General features: G+C 40.9%; 1 protein-coding gene across 1 annotated transcript in view; it reads right to left on the reverse strand.

Moving 5' to 3' along the window:
• The window catches only part of STXBP6 (syntaxin binding protein 6), a 121,955-nt gene extending 102,443 nt beyond the window's left edge, over nt 1-19,512 (reverse strand). The window contains exon 1 of the mRNA XM_037395239.1: nt 19,388-19,512. The gene's annotated coding sequence lies outside the window, so the exon portion shown is untranslated. The remainder of the gene's footprint in view (nt 1-19,387) is intronic.
• Nucleotides 19,513-20,012: the final 500 nt, after the last annotated feature.

Genomic DNA, 20,012 nt, shown 5'->3' on the forward strand with positions numbered 1-20,012 from the left:
TGATCCTTATCAATGTTTGTCAGCATCCTGGAGGCATAATCCCATTCCAGTGAGAAGATAAAAACGAGCAGACCAGAAAGGAGAATTCTATATTAAATGGTCTTGCTCCACAGTTCCATATGGTACCCATATGGTCAGCAATGAGCAGTCTTCTGAATATCAGGGAGACTCTGGTCCATAAACATGAAGAAATTAAAAGAGAGATCAATCCTTAAAATTGTATGTCTGAACAGAAAGAAAAAAAAAAGTTCAAATAGCATTGTCATTGTACAGGTGAAACTGAAATCAACATTTTCAATCAGATTTTTGAGCAATTTGTGCCATTGTTCAGAAAGCTAAAACTTTCACAGATCACTAGTATATGTAATTATCAATAAGATACTGACTACAAACCTTAATAGCTTGCTTAATTCTACCTCTCAAAATGCTGGCTATATATAAGCGACTGCAACTTCTCCCTGAACAGTTATTAGAAATTTTGAGGTCATATTTCGTAATAATCCATGGTGAATGTCGAAGTTTTCATTATGTCCATAGGTTTTAACCACTTTTAGTCAGTCAATGTAATGAAATGGAGAGCCTAACTACCCATTGTAAGCAAGCACTGTTATACTCATTGACAAAACAAATGCTGCTGCTTCTCAGCCTTCTCTGTTGCATAAGGAGTCAAAGTTTTGAGATTTGAAACAGAAAATAGCAATAAAATGTAAATAAACAAGCAACTTTGCCAGGCCAACTACCAGTGAAGAATTACTGATAGTAGGGGAACACCAAAATAACAAACCAACTTATTTCTGGGGACAGGAGTAGAAAGTGGGGTAGATTTTGTTCTGGAAGAAGTTCAATTCATATTGAAACTTGAAGAACAAACCTGGAAAGATCCTGTCCCTCCTGGGGACAGCTTCAGCACACATTTACAACTGGTGCTTCTCTAAGCAGTTTGTAAACCATCCCAAGGTAGCCTCCTTCTAGAGGTATTTTTGCCCCCAGGAGATGAAACCAGGAAACATTCCTACATCAGTATAAACCAGAGGAAACTCATGACTTCATGCATACAAGATAAAACAAACAAAGGGAACAAGCTATTCCTTAGCTTGTTTTAATATCCTTTAATCGTACTTACTACTGTCATTTACACCACTCAAGCCTCCACTGCTTCTGTGTAATAGTTTAAAGTCACGAACACTGCCGAAGTACATAAGTGTCTTGAAAAGCACAGTAAAACTAGTAATATGTCTTTTTTTTAAGACACTACTTTTCATGTATTTATGTAAAAAAATAATTTGAACAGCATTACAAATATAGATCTCATAAACCCAAATTTAAAGCAGAAAAAAATTAAGATATCTCTAGTTAGTACTTGATAATCTTTTAATCTAGTATTTGACAGATCAAAAGACTAGACATCTGTCCCTCCAAAAGACAACCATTTACTTATACTAGCTTCAGAACATACAGCTCATGTTTGACAGATACACACGTCCTGTTTGCACCACACTTAATTACATTGCTTCACCAAGCATTCCTCTATTACATGAGCATTCTGGATTACATCCCGGGTTCATGCCCATGCTTGTGACACATTAACATGAGGTAATTGCAGTGCTTATGCACAGGACAAAGGCACACACAGACTCACAGGTCACATGCATCCATGCTAGAATAGCTCAGCACTTTAGGAGCAAGCAGTAGATGGTACGCTGTACCAACTATAAATGGTGGTGCTGAGAAGTGTTACAAGATAGACTCCTTTCCAGCTGCAAAAGAGATCTCACAAACCCATTAAAAGCAGTACAAGGGGATTCATGCAACCTACAAGCAACTGGACAAAATTTGTGTCTATTTAGAAGTGGATTTGAAAACAGTCATTTATACTAAAGTTGCCACTTTTACTTAACTAAAAATCCACAGAGAGCCATCAAGCACCAAAAAGGAGAAGGATACCAGAGACATTGATAGAGCATACTCAAAGAGAGGTTAGGTGAAGCACTACATGAATCCGGTCATTCTCTAGTGACAGCTGAAATCAAATTAAAAACCTAAGACTCCAACTCGTATTAAATTTTCCTTATGGTTGTTAATTTCTTCAAACAAAATTACATGCATTCCTAGAGTTACAAAGTTTCTGCCCCAAGACTGAACAGTATTTCTGGGATGATGACACATGCTTACTACGCACTTCCAGAAGAGACACAGCTACGTAATATTTCATGTAATTTCTTTTCAGTTTCCCATGAATTACTGAACATGTGAATTTTTTTACCTTGAAGAACAGCAAAGAAAATTTTTAAAAGCAACCTTATATTGTATGAAAAAGCAAGGTGCCAATTACCACCTTTTAGTGCAATCACACAAAACAGAAAGGTCATCTGTGGGCAGAGAGCACATGTCTTTAATACAAAGAAGCAAAAGATATTATTAGCTTCACTGGCATACGGTAACATTTTAGGCTAAGAAGTAGTTTAATAACACAAATCACTCCAAATCAAACAAACAAACAAAAAAGATAAAAATGAAAAGGTTAATCTTTATGTAATTAGTGGCAATTACGTTCCAAGCATATAAACAGATGCAAACTGAAAACATACTGAAATAAAACACTAGATTTGGAAGTTCACATTCATAGTACCTTTCTTCTGTCCCATGTAAGTTTCCCTCTTTCCATTTTTCTTCTGAGGCAGCATTTCTACATATGATAACAGAGGGGTTATATGGTTTGTCCCTAGTATACTCACACTATTAAACCAGCAAGAAAACGAAAAAAAGGGAAAAAAGAAAACCCATATGCAAAGGTCACACTTCCAAGCTGTTTTCACTTGGGCATAGTGACAGTGTCCATAGGGGAAGATTCCCTTTCTCCTCCTGCTCTATTTCAATATGGCCTTACTTTGATTACATTCATAAACTTGTTTTGCCAAATTGGAAATATCTAGCAACACTGCTGTGGCCACTGGTGGAAAATGGTAGGCAAATGGACTTTCTTTGGTTGCTCTGAGGCTAGGATATGGAAAAGTAACACAGAAAAGGATCCTTTCTGTATCCAGAAGATGATGTAAAGTATCTGTGCTACCAATGAAGTCTAGAATTCAGAGTAGGTCACTGAAATAATCTGCATTAGGCAACCAGCACTGGCATTATTCAAGCTTCAATATAACATCAATGCTCTTCTTTTAAAACTTAAACAATCATGAGCTCAAATCACTAAACAGGATTGATGCCTAATGACTTGTAGATTAAAAAAAAAATAAAACAAAAAAAACCCACTTGCAATGAAGCGTTTGGTTGCCTTAAGAGACTGCGTTTTTAGAGAACCATTCCTGGCAGTCTGTTGCACACACTAACAGAAGATTACGGAAACCTTTTATGAGAGGAACCACCACCACCCGCATCACCGTCAGACAAGGGGCGGGAATCACGTGATTGACTATCAATACAGTCATGACTCTAGTATTTGCCAGGAACCGTCTCTTAGAAGTTACTTCAATGTTTCTTTTTATTATGCAGTTTGAGAAAAAAAGTTTGTCTCTATGCTAAATCAGTACCAACATCCTTTATCTTTTAACATTATGATGATAATCCAGACACAACAGAAATACTGCTTTTTTCACCACAGTGCTGCATTCTGTTCATCACCTCTACTACAAGTCAGTTGAGCTGTAACTCCTGCCCTTTGCTTACTGTTTGGATACACTTTGAAGGAAAGTTCTCAGCAATTCAAATCCCCAAATTTCATTCCACAACCTCAATACACAGAAGAAACAGTGATCTTACTTCATATAGGAGATTAAATCATTTATCAAATTCCCTAATATATGGATCTTCAGTATGTAACTTTTTTTTTTTGGTGGAAGGGGGCAGCAGTATGCAGTTGGCATAGAAGAAAAGGATTTAGGAGCAAAGCATTGGGTCTCAGTACCAGAACCTTGGAACATTACCCACTCCGATCCACACAAGTCTGCATTTATTGGCTTTTTGGGTGTGCTCCCTGAAGGAGCAGAAGTTAGAGAAAAGTGACCAACTGCAACTTCAGTTCCAAAATAAATGCTTAAACTAACCAGATCTTTGAGCCCATTTCTTCCAATTCAAATATATTAGCAGACTACATTTTTGAATACTTCATAAAACAAGAACCATAAAAGCATTCTGTTTGAAGAACAGTGTTTTGATGAGAGTGCAATTCAGGAGAGTTTAAATAAAATGCCCCCATTGCTATTACCCAACAACACACTTTTAACAAGAATGTTAATTACCTTATTTCCCTTACCTTTATTTAAAGAGAGGGGGCAGGGGAAACCTACAACACTGCAATCACACATGATTGAAGCTGGTGGTACAATCGTAGTATAACTTCAAAATACAAATGGAAAGGGAGAACAAAGGCCCCATGTGAAATAAACACCCACAACCTCTTCAAGTTACTTGAGCCTAATAAAAAAAATTTACAAGGTTCTGCCTCTTCCTGGGCTTTTAAAGCAACACTGCACAGTTTAGTTGAAATCAACAGACTATTCTGGCTACTACTGCTGTCCTCAGTGATAAGGAGATCAGATAAATTTCATCTTCCCTTCAAGCCCGTGTAATTTGGCTTTCATTCTCTTATTTGTCAATACCCCAAACAGATTAAGAGTAGACTCAGACTGTTGAAATGTAACTCAAAATTTAGAACAGTCCAGTTGTTTTGTGCAAGATACACTTTGTATATGTTACATTGACAAGTTTAGGCTATGATCAGAAAAGTACACAGCCATTCTTTGAGCATGAACACTCTGCAACAATTAGGCTTTGAAGAAACTGTTAATAAGGATACTTTGAGGACACATTGCCAACTTGGCAAGAAGACTCAAGGCTCATGTATCCTTAACTGAACTACCCTCATTGTAATGCAGAAGAATCAGACCCATAGGTCAAAAAAACCCTTGCCCAGGTGAAGACCCCTCCCCTGAGCATGCATGATCATAGAAATAGTTGTGTAACTGTATTATAACTGTATGTAAATTACTAACCAATCAGTGTAAAGAGGATAGGTTTGAAAAATTACTAACTCTGTATAGATGTATCATGGAAAGTCACATTTGATTGGGCTTACTTTGTGGAATACTACCTTGCCTCTAGCTCCATGCGAACCTGAAATAAATAAGTAACGTCTCCCTGAGCATGTGAAGATTGACATATTGCATACCAGGCCATGAATCTGCTTTTCAGACAACAAGATTCAGAATAGACTTCAGCCCTACTCCTTGGCTATACTCCGTCAGCAGATTACTGGATCTTTTCATACAGCCCTCTCAAACCCAGTCAGCATGGACTGTGAAGCTCTCACAGGAAGGTTGCCCGACTCTCTCCTCCCTTGTACTGCAAGGACAATACCAGCTGTGTTTCACATACAGAGAGAAAGAACTAGGTCCTTCAACCACCAACAGGCTTTCTCTGTCAGGAAGACTCACTCTTCTCAGGATTTTATTTCCCAGTAGTAAAGAAGCCAGCTCACACAGCTGTGTTCAAAGAGGAACTGTGTTGCCTGTATACCAGCACATTTGGTGCCTTATGTTTACTTCAACACCTGTGAGCTTGCCTGAAATATGGGTCAAATGTTTGCAGAGCATTCAAATGTGTGTGGTATTCCAGCTTTTGCAAATATGTTAACTGCTTCAAGGTATTTGACACCCAGTCAGCCCAAGGTACAAACACCTGAAGAAGGCACATGTGGAAACTGAAATTGCTGCTCACCTAACTGCCACAAGTTCCTGCTCTTCTACTCAAAAAGCAGGTGGCCTGGTTAAATAAGCTATGTAAATCAGATTCAAGATCAAACTCAAATGCTTACTGTCCTTTAGTAGTCTTTGCTGCTACACAATAGAATTATTTACTGCTCTGATGCCTTTTCACAACTGCAGTAAGAACAATTCAGATCTAGTATTTCCTCATATGCAGCTTTAGAGCAGTCTTCACTAGAAACACAATTCTCTCCTCTGTTCATTTCTGAAAGGAAAGAAAAATGGCTTAACTCAGGGGTTTAGAGCCCTGTTACTATACAGTGGGAAGGGCAGAGCCCTGTGAGAATGTACGCTGAAGTCAAAAGGAAAGTATTTTTAAACAATTTTTCATCAACTAGAAGCCTGCCCTAAAATTGTTACAATCTTATTCAGATTACTGTTGCTAATATTCTTTTGTGATCAGACTCTTCAATGCAATGTGCATGGCATTCCACACCTTGTTTAACATCAAGAATTTTGCTAGTAGCTTAACGCTTTTTTCTTAAAGTCTCCTTTTAGTATTAAACGTTCATACCAATCATGCTGTAACCTGAGTAGGCATCCTGCTGCAACTACAGTGTTTTTCACCACTGTATCCAAGTGAAATTTGGCAAAAGGAGGGGACAGGATATAAGAGAAAGGCAATCCAAGTGTGCAACACCAGGATGAGGAGAAGGAAAGAAGAGAAGGAAATCAAGGAAGTCCTATTATTTTTCCTATGAAGACAAGTGTGCAACAGGGACAGGACACACTCAAAATAAAGGAGAAAATTCTTCCTCCAAGAGGAACAAAATCCCTAAGTGTCATGCATTCAACGGAGAGCCAGGATCCTGTTCTACACCTAAGTATCTTTAGTTAATGATGCTCTGTGCCTGTTACATTCAATAACTGGAGAAATCCCTGAGAGAGATCTTCAAGACAGGTAGTAAAAGCATCATCGATAATTCTTTATATTTAACAGCTCTTCCAGCAGCTCTCATATTATGCAAGGAGGATTCTGCCATGCATTTTATCATAGACATTACTACTAATATAAACAGTATAAACAAAAGACAAAAGCAAAGAAATTCAAACAAAAAAAATTATCCATACACCATAGAGATCATAAGGCACATATTTGCTTTGCAAATAACATTTTCACACCTAGTCTGGTAAGGGTCAGTTATTATGCTACCATCAGTGCATTAACTTTCTGATATTTGAATATGGCAAGTTTTAGTCTTTAAAGCAGACCACCTGGCTTACAGAATTCTTCCATGTTCATCAGCACCTCAGGTCAAAGCCAGACCTACATTCCTCACTGCAGTTTAACAACTGATTCCCAAGCCATAGCAAAAACACCCTAGAAACTTAAAAGGTCTGAACTAAAGCCTTGGCAGACATGAGAAATGTTAAATTTTTTTTAATTATTTTTTTAAGGAGAGTGTCTATATGCAATGCAGATACACAGTATGTATTTGAGGAGTGATGCTGAGCGAAAATATAAACTAAGAGACTAAATCCAGCATAAAAGGTACAGTGAGGCCACTGATGAATCTCAACACATACATACAGGCAAAGAAGTTTCAAACAAAGAGAACTACTGAATATCAGGCCCATTCAAGTTTGATGACATAGCAGGTACATGCACATATCTATGTATGCTTTCTTCTGGTCATTCTCCGCTATGGTAGCTGAACCTAGTTTTCCACAAGTTCAGATGTTTTCATCAAGATTCCAATAGCACTGAAAGCTTTTTAAAAATTGGGATACTATCAGGGTTGCTGTACTTAAAAAATCTTTATTATTCCCATTTATATGTTAGAAAGGTTTCAAAGAATAAAAACAGGAGTCAACTAAATTTTCAAAGTTAATGTCCCAAAATGCTCTGTAGAGGGGAAAAAAAAAAAAAAAAATCAGCTTAGGGGTTTTTTTTCTTAAGAACAAAACAAAGGGGGAAAAACCCACTAAATAAATGAACATCCACATGCAACAAACGAAACAAACCAGAAAACCCAACCAACCAACCAGAAACCCTACATGTTACTCCATTTGCCTGAAGAAACAAGTGTTTCATTTGCAAAGTATACCTGTCTCAATGGCTACTGAATCTATTACTATTTGAGAAGTAAATTTTATACAGGAAGTATTGCAAGAACAGACAGGCAACTCTGGTAAAATCAGCATCTATAAGGCAAGAGCCATGAGCGCAGGCACATAGCATCATACAAACACTGTTCTCAACTTCTTAATAGGCTTTAATTTCATTTGTACAAGGATACCAATTTGTCAAAAGGTACATCGTTATGAGAGCTGCTTCTAAATCCACATGAGAGATTCTGCAATTGAGGACAGAGTTAAGAGCATTCTGTGCTTTTAGTTACTATGCCTAGAGATGCTTCATTCTTTCTTCAAAGAGCAATCTTTTATATGGCCATCTGCACAGCAAGTGAAGAAAGCGAGGCATGTTTTTCAAATAAGGATGATATCAGAAAAATGTGGGTATAGCCCTAATAACCAGATGCATACTTTGAATCTTTGCAACTCATTATTTTTAGTTGCTCACTCAGCTTGACATCATTTATATACTTGAGAGAGACTATATGTTTACTGTAGGAAAGAATAATTGCACAGGAACTCCAAAGAGAACTGAAAGATTTCCATCTGGAATCAAGCAAGGATCTACTGTTGAAAAGCCTTCCAAAAATCTAGAAATGTTTTTTTGCCTCAGTTGTCCATTCAGTCCAAAGATTAAAAAAAAGTATTTATTCTATCAACACAGCAGACCAGCCAATAAATCATCTACTAAGATTTATGTTATCAACACAAAAACGCAACAGTGCTCTGAGCACTTTCATTCTCAGGTCTTCTGTGCACTGGCAATAAAATGAAACTCTTCAAACAGACCGCTGGTTTTATTCAGCTTCATACCCTAAACATGAGAGGATTTTTACAGATACCTGAATTTAAGACAATTCATATTTGATTTAAGTCCACACTTCTTCCAGCTTTTCGTTTCAGGATTTGCTGAAACAAGTTATCCAGCTCTGCTGATTTAAAAGTGTTTACTCCTAACAGCTATTATTTACTCAACGTGGGTGAAATATTTCACATTCTCCTGTCAGAGAGTAATAACTTATCTGGAAAGACTCAAAACGTAACAGTGGCATTTGGAGAACACTTACCTTTTATCCCTTGTCATCAGTAACTTCATTGTTTCATTTAAAAATATGCAACTCTCACAAGAACACTAGAAGAAATTTAGTGAAAGGGAAGAAAAGTGCGGAAAGTAGAAAAAAACAGAAGCTTGAAGGGAAACATCTCTACCCAAAGGATACCTTGTTTTCAAGATAAGCTGGAAAAGTCTGATTATTTAGATAAGAACACAAAACGAGGAAAGGGGAAAACTAACCTGTCAATGGAGGAAATAAATCTCTAGTCAATTTTTTTTGTCCAAAGATGCAGAAGTTAATGTTTAAGGAGAGGCATGACAGGGAAATACACACCTAAGCCCCTTAAGAAGTCCCAGGGGACTGCTAAATGAGGTTTGAAAGAGAGCAGCCTGATGATTAAAGACACATACAAAGGAATACAAGATGAGAAATGCTGAAAAAATAGACAATTATAAAGACAAAAAATACAGAGTGAGATTAGACAGAGCAACACACAGCTGAGACCAGGTCACGGGAATAATGGGACATGTCTGAGGACAGCTGAACCAGTGCTACTGGTTCATTAATCAGATAAACACCTCCAAGAGCTTCCGCACCTCGGGGTCAAGAAGGCTACTCATTGCACCCCTCTGTGTTTCAGTAGTACCGAAGTCTCACTTGCTCCCATGTCAGAAATGTTTGTGAGGGACTGCTGGACTTTCCATAAGTCCTGTAATACCTCTTTTCCATTTTCAGAAGAGTTTATTCAGAATAGCTTACTGCAATACACTGTATCACAGTTTCGGTGCCACTTTTCTGGTCCCTACTACTCCACCCCAGGATAGCTCAATGAATGAAATAAAAAGGATTTTTCTCTTAGTGCTAGCAAAATTATGCATTTACCCCGCTTTCCGAAGAGCAAGGGTCCCTCTAAAAGCCATAATAAACAGTCACCTCTGTATCATACCACCCTTTTGGAAGGGGCAGAGGAATGCTGAAATAAGGCAAAAATGAATATGAGCACCCATGTCAAAGCTGGGCACTTCCTGAAATTCAGACAAGCCTATGTTGTAAGGACATGAAATAAATGCACATAGTGGAGGGAGCATACAGAAAACTAACCCTGCTTCGTCACCAGCAGGAAGTGAGCAAATGCACTTGTGGAACTGGCCACCAAACCAGGTCCCTGCAAAACACTCATACACTTCACGGGTGGCTTTTATTGCTCCACCTGTGAAATTTCATTTCCTTCTGGTGGAGAGACAGGGTACGTGCACAAACATGAGACTACAGAGCAAGACAATAATAGATGCACAAAAAAAATGTCCACATACATCGTTGCCTATTTTACTCTAGAAACCTAAGTAACTGGTTTGTTATAAACTGGAAAGGGGAAGAAGTTTGTGTTACCAACTGGGCAAGACTCTCCATGGCGTAATATCCATAAATTCAAATACCAAGGGACCTCATATGCACACCAAATCAATGTCAAGTCTTTTACTGAATTGCTTAAAAGATAAAAATAAAGGCCGAGACACTGGCAATCCATAAAAATGAAAATAGAAAGATGCATTATTATCACAATTTTACCACTGAACTATAACATGACCTGAAACAACTCATTTAAGGTCATTTATATTGGCAGCAAATGAGGGCTCACCCCACCTAGAGCTCAGCATCTGGTAAGCACTTGTGGAACCTCAGGTGTTAGGTGCTGCTGAACACCGGGTCAGTGATACAGGGTTGCACAGCTGCATTCCTCAGCCCAGTCTTCTCTGAGATGGGGCTGTAAGGAAGCTTCACTTAGCACTCAAAGTGGTACCTGGGTTACTGGCAAAGACAACCCATTCCTGCACTTTTCCCATTAACTAAATGGAATACAAAGAACAAATCCCAAACTGTACACAGTCAGCTTTTAAATTAATACAACACTATTTTCACACACAAAAAATAGTCAATATTTAAAGTTACTCCAAGGTTTCAGATAAATAATTTGAAGACATCAGCTATTAGTGATTGAAACTAGCACCTAATCACAAGCTATTTCAGCATCTTGACTATACACTGCTTCACAAGCTTCCACAGGGATTAAACATGACATAAACAAGTGTCCAGTACCACTGCAGAATTCCCAGTTTTATTTACCCAAACATCCAGAAAACTAGAGTCAGCTCCCCAATAAACCAGTGGTGGGGAAGGGGAATTAGTTGCAAACATATTCTTACCAACCCCTCAGCCGCAATGCAGAAGCACTGTTACTGTGCTCTAGGAACAACAGAATCAAGCCTCACCTCAGCCCCAGACCTGCACACTCACATACGTAAGTAGCCGTTCCTGTAAGAAGAATGAATTTGAAGATTCATACACAACTATAAGTAGAATTGGACCCACAGATAACTGGAACCATGATAAAGGACTTCATATCATTAGCACTGATTCTCCCACTCCAAAACATTACTGTCTCTTTCACAAGAGTAACCACCAAAAAAATAAAAAAGCAGGTTTATTTTACTGTCAAATAGGCATGTGTGTGTACACACACATTATATATAGTATAAATACACACACTTTTTTCTTTTATTAAAAAAGTAAATAGAATCAAGACATTTCTTAGATGACAGGTTATCTTTGAAGTTTTCTTGAAAGAAAATTAAAAGCTATCAGAATCTGAAATACTTTAGCAACTGAACAGAACCTGAAACTAGTAGTCTTTGATGTAATTCTTCTGAGAACCTGAAGATGCCCTATACATAGCTCAGATCTACTAGACTCCTTAATCAAGGTATAGGCATATTGGTTTCTTACTCCTTTAAGGGCTGGTGTATTAATATTCTGTCAGATAAGGGCTTTGAATTAAAATAGCACATTAGATATGCAGGTTTTACTCTTAAGATGTTAAATGTCCTATCTGAGATCACATCAAGGTATTAAAAGTAAGTTACAGATCTCAACTTCGTCCTGAGAAATTTCACAGATAATGAATTCTCTTACCCTTACAAAGTCTTCTCAAGAGGCACCCCTATGCAACTGATCCCCTGGGCTGGAGTCAAGAACCATCCACTGTTGAGTATTACCTTGGCAAGTTGGGGCATACAGGAATGGTGGTGTGCTAAGATGTGTAAACGGGATGTAACTCAACAGACATAGCTAGCAACACCTGATGTGGTACAGTCACAAAATTGCATTGCCTTATTCCCAGCTCACATAACTATTTCTGTTCAGGCATCTTAATACTGCTTAGCGAAGTAATGCCATCACTATTTTGTGAAACACTACAATGCTCCAATTCATGCCCTCAGGGCTTCAAACTCCTTCCACTGAGTAGACAGGAACGCAGACACCTGAGGTCAGGGGATAATCAGGTGCCTGAAGTAGACAGCATCAGCTCACAAGGGTCAATGCAAGGCCTCACATAAAAGACTCTACTTTGAAGCCCAGACTGAACCACAAAAGCAATTTGTGTCTAACTGCAGGTTAATTAACAGATTTGTAAGATGCAACCAATCACCATAAGAAAAATCCTTAATCTGAGATTTTGACATTTCAGGAATTGATTATATACTGTAACTAGAGTTTTGGCATCTGAGAAGCATATGTCATCTAGTCCCATAGTTACATATTAAAGTGATGTCTGAAACCTACCTAAATACATAGGAGATAGAAAAGTAAAGCAACTCCATGGGGCAAAGCACACCTAGCTGTGCTGTTCCAAGTCCCAATGAAGTCAACTATAGCCTTTTCTCAAATTAAGTCAGAATCTTCAAAAAACACACTTCAATCATGAATTTCTGTATGCATACATTTCAGGCCCTGGTAAATTGAAAGTGATCTGAATAGCCTACCTCAAAGCAACCATAACATAGCCAAACTAGTTTGTCATCCAGAATTTTTTTAAAAAACATGTAAATACTCATTCTTGGTTGCATTTTTCAAATACAGATCATGCTACATGACCAGCGATGTGGGAGGTACCCAGCACTTCATATGCCATTGAATCATTCTCTGCCTGACAATCACTTCTGAACAGCTGCAAATGCATACAGGCTACAGTAAAACTGATGTTTTAAAAATGTAAATGAACAATTGACACATGATTTCAATTCTCTTAAGCTGGAGTTTTACTAACAGTTAAGAATAATCCTTCCCCAAACAACATACTGGAAGTGTGTTTATATTGAAACTGAATTTATTTTTGTCTTGATCTGTAGAGAAGTTGTTTGAGCACAATTTAAGATGGCTCAGAAAAGGCCCCCATTTAAGACGGCTCACAAACATTAAGTTGGGAACATTTCAGGTCTAGTAACCAAGAATTTCATTCCATCTGTGAATGCCTCTCTGACCTCACTCAGCCGACTGCTTACAAAACAAAGGGAAAAGAACAAAACAAAACTTTCTATGTTTGGTATTCACTCTTAACTAGTGAACATTTAAGTTTCCAAACAGCAATTTCCTTTCTACATCTCCTAAAATAAACAAAAAAGCTTCCTAAAGAGAAAGGTGTGACAGAACTGAAAAAAGGGACCTCCGCAGGTCCCATCCAACCTCAGCTGTTCTGTAATTCTGCGATCTTCTGGGGGTTTTGTATTTTAAAGTCAGATTGCTTTGTTCAGGCAATCACTTTGGTGTAGATACAGATTTTAAAAATGACAAAATTAAGCTATGAATTCTGAGTTTCAACACCTACCTTTAAATCTGTCCTTAAGAGACCAAGGGCAGCTGAATAAAAGTTCTTCTGTTGGTCTTTCCCCGCGCAAAGATGCCAGACACTTTTTGCCTCTTTGAATCTCATAACTTGCATCCAGTGAAGTGGCAAAGGCCAGAGCTACAGACCCCATCTGCAGTGGCTGCCTATCAGCTAGGAACTGACAGCCACCAGGAAGCAAGTAAGAAGTCCCTTTGCATTGCCAGGCACCAGTGGAGCCCATCTCTGAGCATCCATCCCTTCCCGGCTGCATGCTGCCTGAAAGACGAAGGCCCCAACATGGACGTCTACAGAGCAACCAGGTGTACACCATTAGAGGGTAGAGCAGATTACTAACCTACAGTGAATGAATTCCCACTCCACAAAACTAATTGCAAGTGTTTCTATTGAAGTCACAAAGGTGCTAACAGACTAGTCACTAACCTCTGGGCATATCAAACATTTGGACACTTTTTATTACAGTGTCAGGACCCTGCCAGGCCAGCTCATGAAAATAAATAACAGAAACTCACTTTAACAGAGTAATACTACTCTGTCAATAACTGGTCACAATCTTTCTTCCTATATATGACTAACAATAATGACCTGAGCACTGTGTCTCTTTAAACAAAGACAGAAAGTTGATCTGCTCAGATAATGACCCACAAAGGCAAACAATGCAAGAGGAAGCTTGTGAACATCCTAGAACTTCTACTAATTTACCAAGAGGGAGTTTCCAAGTGTGGATCACCTATGTCCAAGTGTTTGCTTTTCCCCTCCTCTAAAACACAGTAGCAAGTGGAAAGGTAGAAACAGAATTAAAACACACAACAATTTTGCACTTCAACAATCCTGAAAAAAACTGCAAACTTAGGGAATTACTGTTTTGTTTCTGTAAGCAAGTAATTGCAAAAATACAAAAAAAGTGTCTTCTAGAACAGCCTACAAGCATAGCACAGAATTGTCTGTGAAAAGCAGACCCAAAACCAAAATGTATAAGTAACAAATACGTTGGCTAGCACAGTTTGAAAGAAAAAATTATAAGTATTTACTAGATCTTTTTTGCAGGTAAATTGCAGGCAAGCACCGAGTTTTATAAAAGTTACATTTCTGATTTTACCTTATGGTTGATGCTTCACACAAAAGGAATTGTTTCCACAGCAGCAAGATTTTATTAATGATTTAACCAGGTTTATTTTGGATCAGTTTAACTGGAACAGGTTAACTTCTTACACTGAAATCTAATCCAAAACAAGTTTATTATTTATTACTGATACAGGTTTAACTGAACTGGTTTATGCAGAAACAAGACAAACTGAACCTACCCACAAACCTGTTTTGCAAAGGCTCCATCCAAAGCATTTGATACTTTTATCTATATATAATACATGCACATAATATATACACATATATAATTTGGGGGGGTCCCTTATTATTAACAGATCTGGTTGTAATTGTACCACATGAATTTCATGCTACTTGGGAACTTCACAGATACAAAAATAACATGCAACCTGTAAGAAAAAATAAAGAAGGGAAAACATCTACAGTTACTACAAAACATAGTTGGGGGGAGGGGGGGGGGGGCTGGCAGCTGGACAGGTCTCCTGGAGCTGGTACTGCTAGAACCAAGTTTAAAAGGCAAGAAAGAAAAAGTTTAGGCTCCTGGTTTATTAAGGAAATCAAAATGTTACAGATCAGAAATGCCTAGATTTCTTCCCTTGGGGCTACTGTCACTGCATTACCACTACACATAAAAGTCAGAAGCTCACAATGTTCAATACACACACACACACAAACCTAGGTCTTCCAAGCATCAGAAATGCAATACAAATGCTATCTTGTAAAGAACACAACCCGTCCTTCCAGGAACATTACGGTCCAAACTGCTCCCTGACCTACAGCACGGTTGGAAAACCTTTCCCATCATTACCTGACAAAGAGAAATTATGAAAGGGAAAGTAGAAACACATAATATTATTAAGCTAACCTACAGTCATGCAATTCCATTTGCAAAGGAATTAGTATCATTTACACTTATGACAAAGAAGCCCAACAGCATCATCTGTATCAAGACCTCAGGTGCAGAGGATGTCTGCCTAAGCTTAAGATGGAAAAAACACAACTTAATGTTCAACTATGAGCTCTAAAGAGCCACAATTAACGACTCATGCCAAAAGTTAACTGGGCCTCCAGTAAATGCATACTGGGGAAAGAGAATGGACTACCAGAAAAAGATATTTTTGAGATGGAGGGGAGGGTAGTGGCAATTTTGAAAGAGTTTGAATACAATCATTTTGTAAAATGGTCTGGTCTTTTTTCTCCCCCCAATTACCCAGTGAGTACATTTCACAAATTTCTGATATATATAGCCTCAGAAATGCATTTGTTTCCTGAGAAACCACCTTTTATTTCTCTGAGAGCAGCTTACTTGGGGGAGGGGGGCGCACCAGCAGTAAGAGGCAATGTCCTTCACCCCACCCCACTAAAACCAGAGTTCCCCCCCTTCACATTACAATTCTAAATGTTCAATGACATCATTTGGGCAGGAAAACCAACAGTCCCTTCTCTTGTTAAGATATTTCTTGTTTTGAATTTTGTTACTGTTTTGCTCTCCTTCTATCCAAGTTTAAGAAATTTGTCTGGGACACACAAAAAAACCCCAAAACACCAAGAACTGCTTTAGTTATTCCCTATTAAAGATTTGTATAACCAAGGAATACTACATGAAAAGCAACCAGAAACAGTCAGGTTATGTTTATTAGCACTGGTAAGATACTAGTTTTACTCTAGTTTCTGTGTCCTGACTCGGGACAAGAAACGGTCAAACCAAAAGCCTAAATTTAAACACATTTTTATACAGTTAACACAGCACTGCTTGCTGCAGTCATGTGCAAAAGTGTATTAATGAATTCACCAGTGTATCTGGCTACAATACAAATTAATGCCAAGGCTTTTTAGTTCATCCGTTTCTCAAATCCCCAACATCACTAGACACTGCCAATCAAGGACGAAGCAAATTAAGTGTTCTCTTGAAGGACTTGATTTGTCTCTGTACACATATTCGCTAAAGCATTCCTGTTTGGTTAAAAACAGAAGGAATCAATTTGTCTTACCATCACGTTATCCAAACACAAGCTTCCAAAACTGATTAAAACACTTTCGTACAACCTTGGCAATGTTAACTTCCCAGCCGTGCACTGGAAAGCAACATTAAGTTACAAAGGAAGAAAATAAAGAACAAACAAATGCACTATTATTTAGACAGCATATCTCCCCCCAAAACAGATCAACAGCTATTATTTTCCAGAGTCAGCATTTCACATAATTTTATTCATAACAAAAATAGAAGTCATCTTATCCCATATAGTTTTAAAAACTGGGGTTTTTTAAAAGATATTTTTAAGTTCTCTAAAATGTACTCTTTAATCTACCAACAATACAAACACAAGAACTATCTACTGACAAACACATCTTATTTAAGAAGTGAACTTCCAGTACAAGTACCCTGAAGTAGTGTATAATGAAAAGATATTCAACTAGGAGGGGAAAAGAAATAAAAAACAAGACAAAACAAACAAAAAAATAACCACAAAAAAAACCACCACACACACCCCAAACCCTTCATACTGAGTATTTTATAAATAACTTATTTTTTGTATTATCCTCACTGTTTCTACATGCACAGAGGAGGGAGGTGATGTGAATATACACCTGAAAGAAAAAATACAAAATACTCCTCCTTGAGCCTACTGTAGCACATGTTATTGTGTTATCATCACAGTTCCCTGACTCTAGATGTTCAGATCCGGACCACATCCAGAGGGACACTCACTTAGAAGGTAAATGAAACTGAGATGAGAAATCATGCGCAAGTTAAAAGCAACCTCAGTCCCCACAGCAAACACTCTTGCTCAGGGCTAAAACACTCCTTACTTTCCATAGCACAGTCCTTCACAGACCTTTTCCCACCTGGAAATTCCTTCACCTGGGGAAGCTATCACAAAATGATGATTGGACAAAATTCCAGAATGGTGCTTTCACTCCACTCTAAAAACACCACAGTATTTTTTTCTATTTTCATTGATTTATCTTAGCACATCGTTAAAGGTGCCATCCAAATTTTAAGACATATTTTCAAAGATCAAGAATATACACAAGGGAGATCAGCATGGCATGACTACACCGTAACTGCATTCCCCCAGGCAGAAAGACCCTAAAACATCTCACTGGAAGAGAGACCCTTTTCAAGTAATTTATCAAGCAAACTACCATCAGCCCCATGGGGGATCATTCTTCCTAGGGAAAAGCAACTGTAAAATTATATTTCATGGAACAGAGGAATCCCAAATCACTGTCATCATTATTCACACTCATAAACTACAAGTATTTCTTTTGTGTTCATTACTTAAAAACTCCAAATGCGGTGTTTTTTGAAGGCCTCATTAAAACAGCTAACTATGCTTACAGAAAAATTCAGGACTTAAAGGGAGCTTGGAAACTACAGACGTGCAAAAGAAACCTATGACTTGCTAACTCCATGCACCACCAGCAAGGTCCAACTTCCCTGCCCTCTGCTTGTTCATCTCATAGAAGAGACGGCAGGTCAGAGACCACCTTTACAGTTAGATCCTGCAGCTCTGCTTAGATGTCATAATCAAAAGAGAATCAAGATACCATATTGCCACCTTCCAGTATTTCAGGATGGAAAAGGTCCTGCCCGCCTCAGTAACGTTAAGCACAAAGCAATGCCAGATGAGCCCGACCACATCAGCAACTCCTAAAGCTCCTAAGAGAGGTGTCATGGGCCCGAGGCGCCCGTTCAAGCAGTGAAAAGCAGTAACACTAGTTCAGACTCACAAAAGGAAAACAGCTAAGCTAAAGATATCCTAACAGGCAGCTTATATTTAGAGGAAGATAGGGGGATTTGCAGAGTGATGTAATTCCTAAAACACGAACTCCTCTGTTTGACAGAAGGCAAAATGAGATGAAAAAAGAATAACACATTTCTCTAAGTAATGGTAAATATTTCCTTGAACTTCAGGCTTCGGCAGCATCAGAGCAACACAGGAGGGTGAAGAAGGCAGATGTAAGTTTTACTTTTCCTTTAGCAAGCTAGTTGGAACAGAAGGCAGGGATGCAGCGGTGGCCGACTCACTGAACTGTCAAGGTTATTCCTAAAACACTGTGCTGGAAGGAGACCAGCAGACCCGCTTAACGTTTGCCGGCCGCTTCTGTGCTGCTCCTCACCACACGGGCAGCCTCCCCCCGGGGGAACGGCGGGGGAGCACCGAGCGCTGCCGGCCTGCACCCGCGGCTCCGGGCAGCCCGCAGGCTTTCGGCCGGTGGCAGAGCGAAGCCTCCCGCTGCGGGGGTGCCTGCAGGGCCGGCCCCCGCCCCGCCGCCCCGCTCCGACGGCGGGGGACGGAGTGCTGCGCTGCCAGACGCGCCGCTCGCCTCAGCCCCGCCGCCCGGCGGCCGCCGCTCCCCTGCGGCCGGAGCTCCGCGGGCTCCGGCAGCGGCCACCCCCGCCCCGCAGCGCCGCCCGCGAGCAGCCGCCTCCCCTCGAGGGCGCAGCCCCGGCTGCCTCGGACCGGCGCTCCCGGCGCCGGGGTGCAGGCGGGGAAACGCCACCGTGGAGTTCATCGTTAACTCGCTGCCCCGCTTCCTCAGAGAGCTCCTCCCGCGGGCGCCGCGGCAGCCGGCAGCCCCAACGGGGCGGGCGCGGCGCCACCACCGAGGGAGCCGGTGGGCACGGACCCCCCCCAGCCCCCCAGCGACCGCGACCCGCAGCACAGGGTGCCGTGCCGCCCCACTCCTACCTTCCCGCCGGCCTGGCCCGGCTCCTCTCCTCGCCGCAGCGGTGCGCGGCGCCCCGCGCGGAGTGCCGTGCCGTACCGTGCCGTGCCGTGCCCCGCGGCGGCAGCCGCCGCGCTGCCAGCGCCGAGGCGTGAGGGCGGCCCCACGTGCGCTGGCTGCGCCAATCGGGGCCGCCCGCGGGCCGCCCCCCGCCCCCACCCCGGCACCGTCCCGGGGCGCCCGCGAAGCGGCGGCGGGCCGGGCGCCCGCGGGAGCGGCGGCAGGAAGCTGGTGTGGGAGGCGGCGGACGGGAGCGCGGCGGGACGGGGGTTTGGGATCGCTGGAGGGGAGGGAACAAAGAAACCCCAAGCGCTGCCGGCCGCGGGCTGGGCGCCGCTTCCGCGCCCGCGGGGCCGCCGCGCAGCCGGAGTGGCCGGGGGAGCGCACCGGGGGAGCGGCCGGGCGGGCCCCGCGGGGCTGGGTTCCGCCGCGCCGCGGGAACGGTCGCTGGGCGGGCCGAGGTGCCCGGCGCCGGGGTGAGGAGAGTTTAGCCGGGCAAACCGCCAACACGAACGTATAAATCACCCTTCGCGCTGCCCGGGGAGCTGCGCAGCGCGGGCTGTGCCGAGGGGTCAGACCCCGCTCCCG

Source organism: Falco rusticolus, chromosome 7 (genome assembly GCF_015220075.1).
Source record: "Falco rusticolus isolate bFalRus1 chromosome 7, bFalRus1.pri, whole genome shotgun sequence".
Classification (NCBI taxonomy): domain Eukaryota; kingdom Metazoa; phylum Chordata; class Aves; order Falconiformes; family Falconidae; genus Falco; species Falco rusticolus.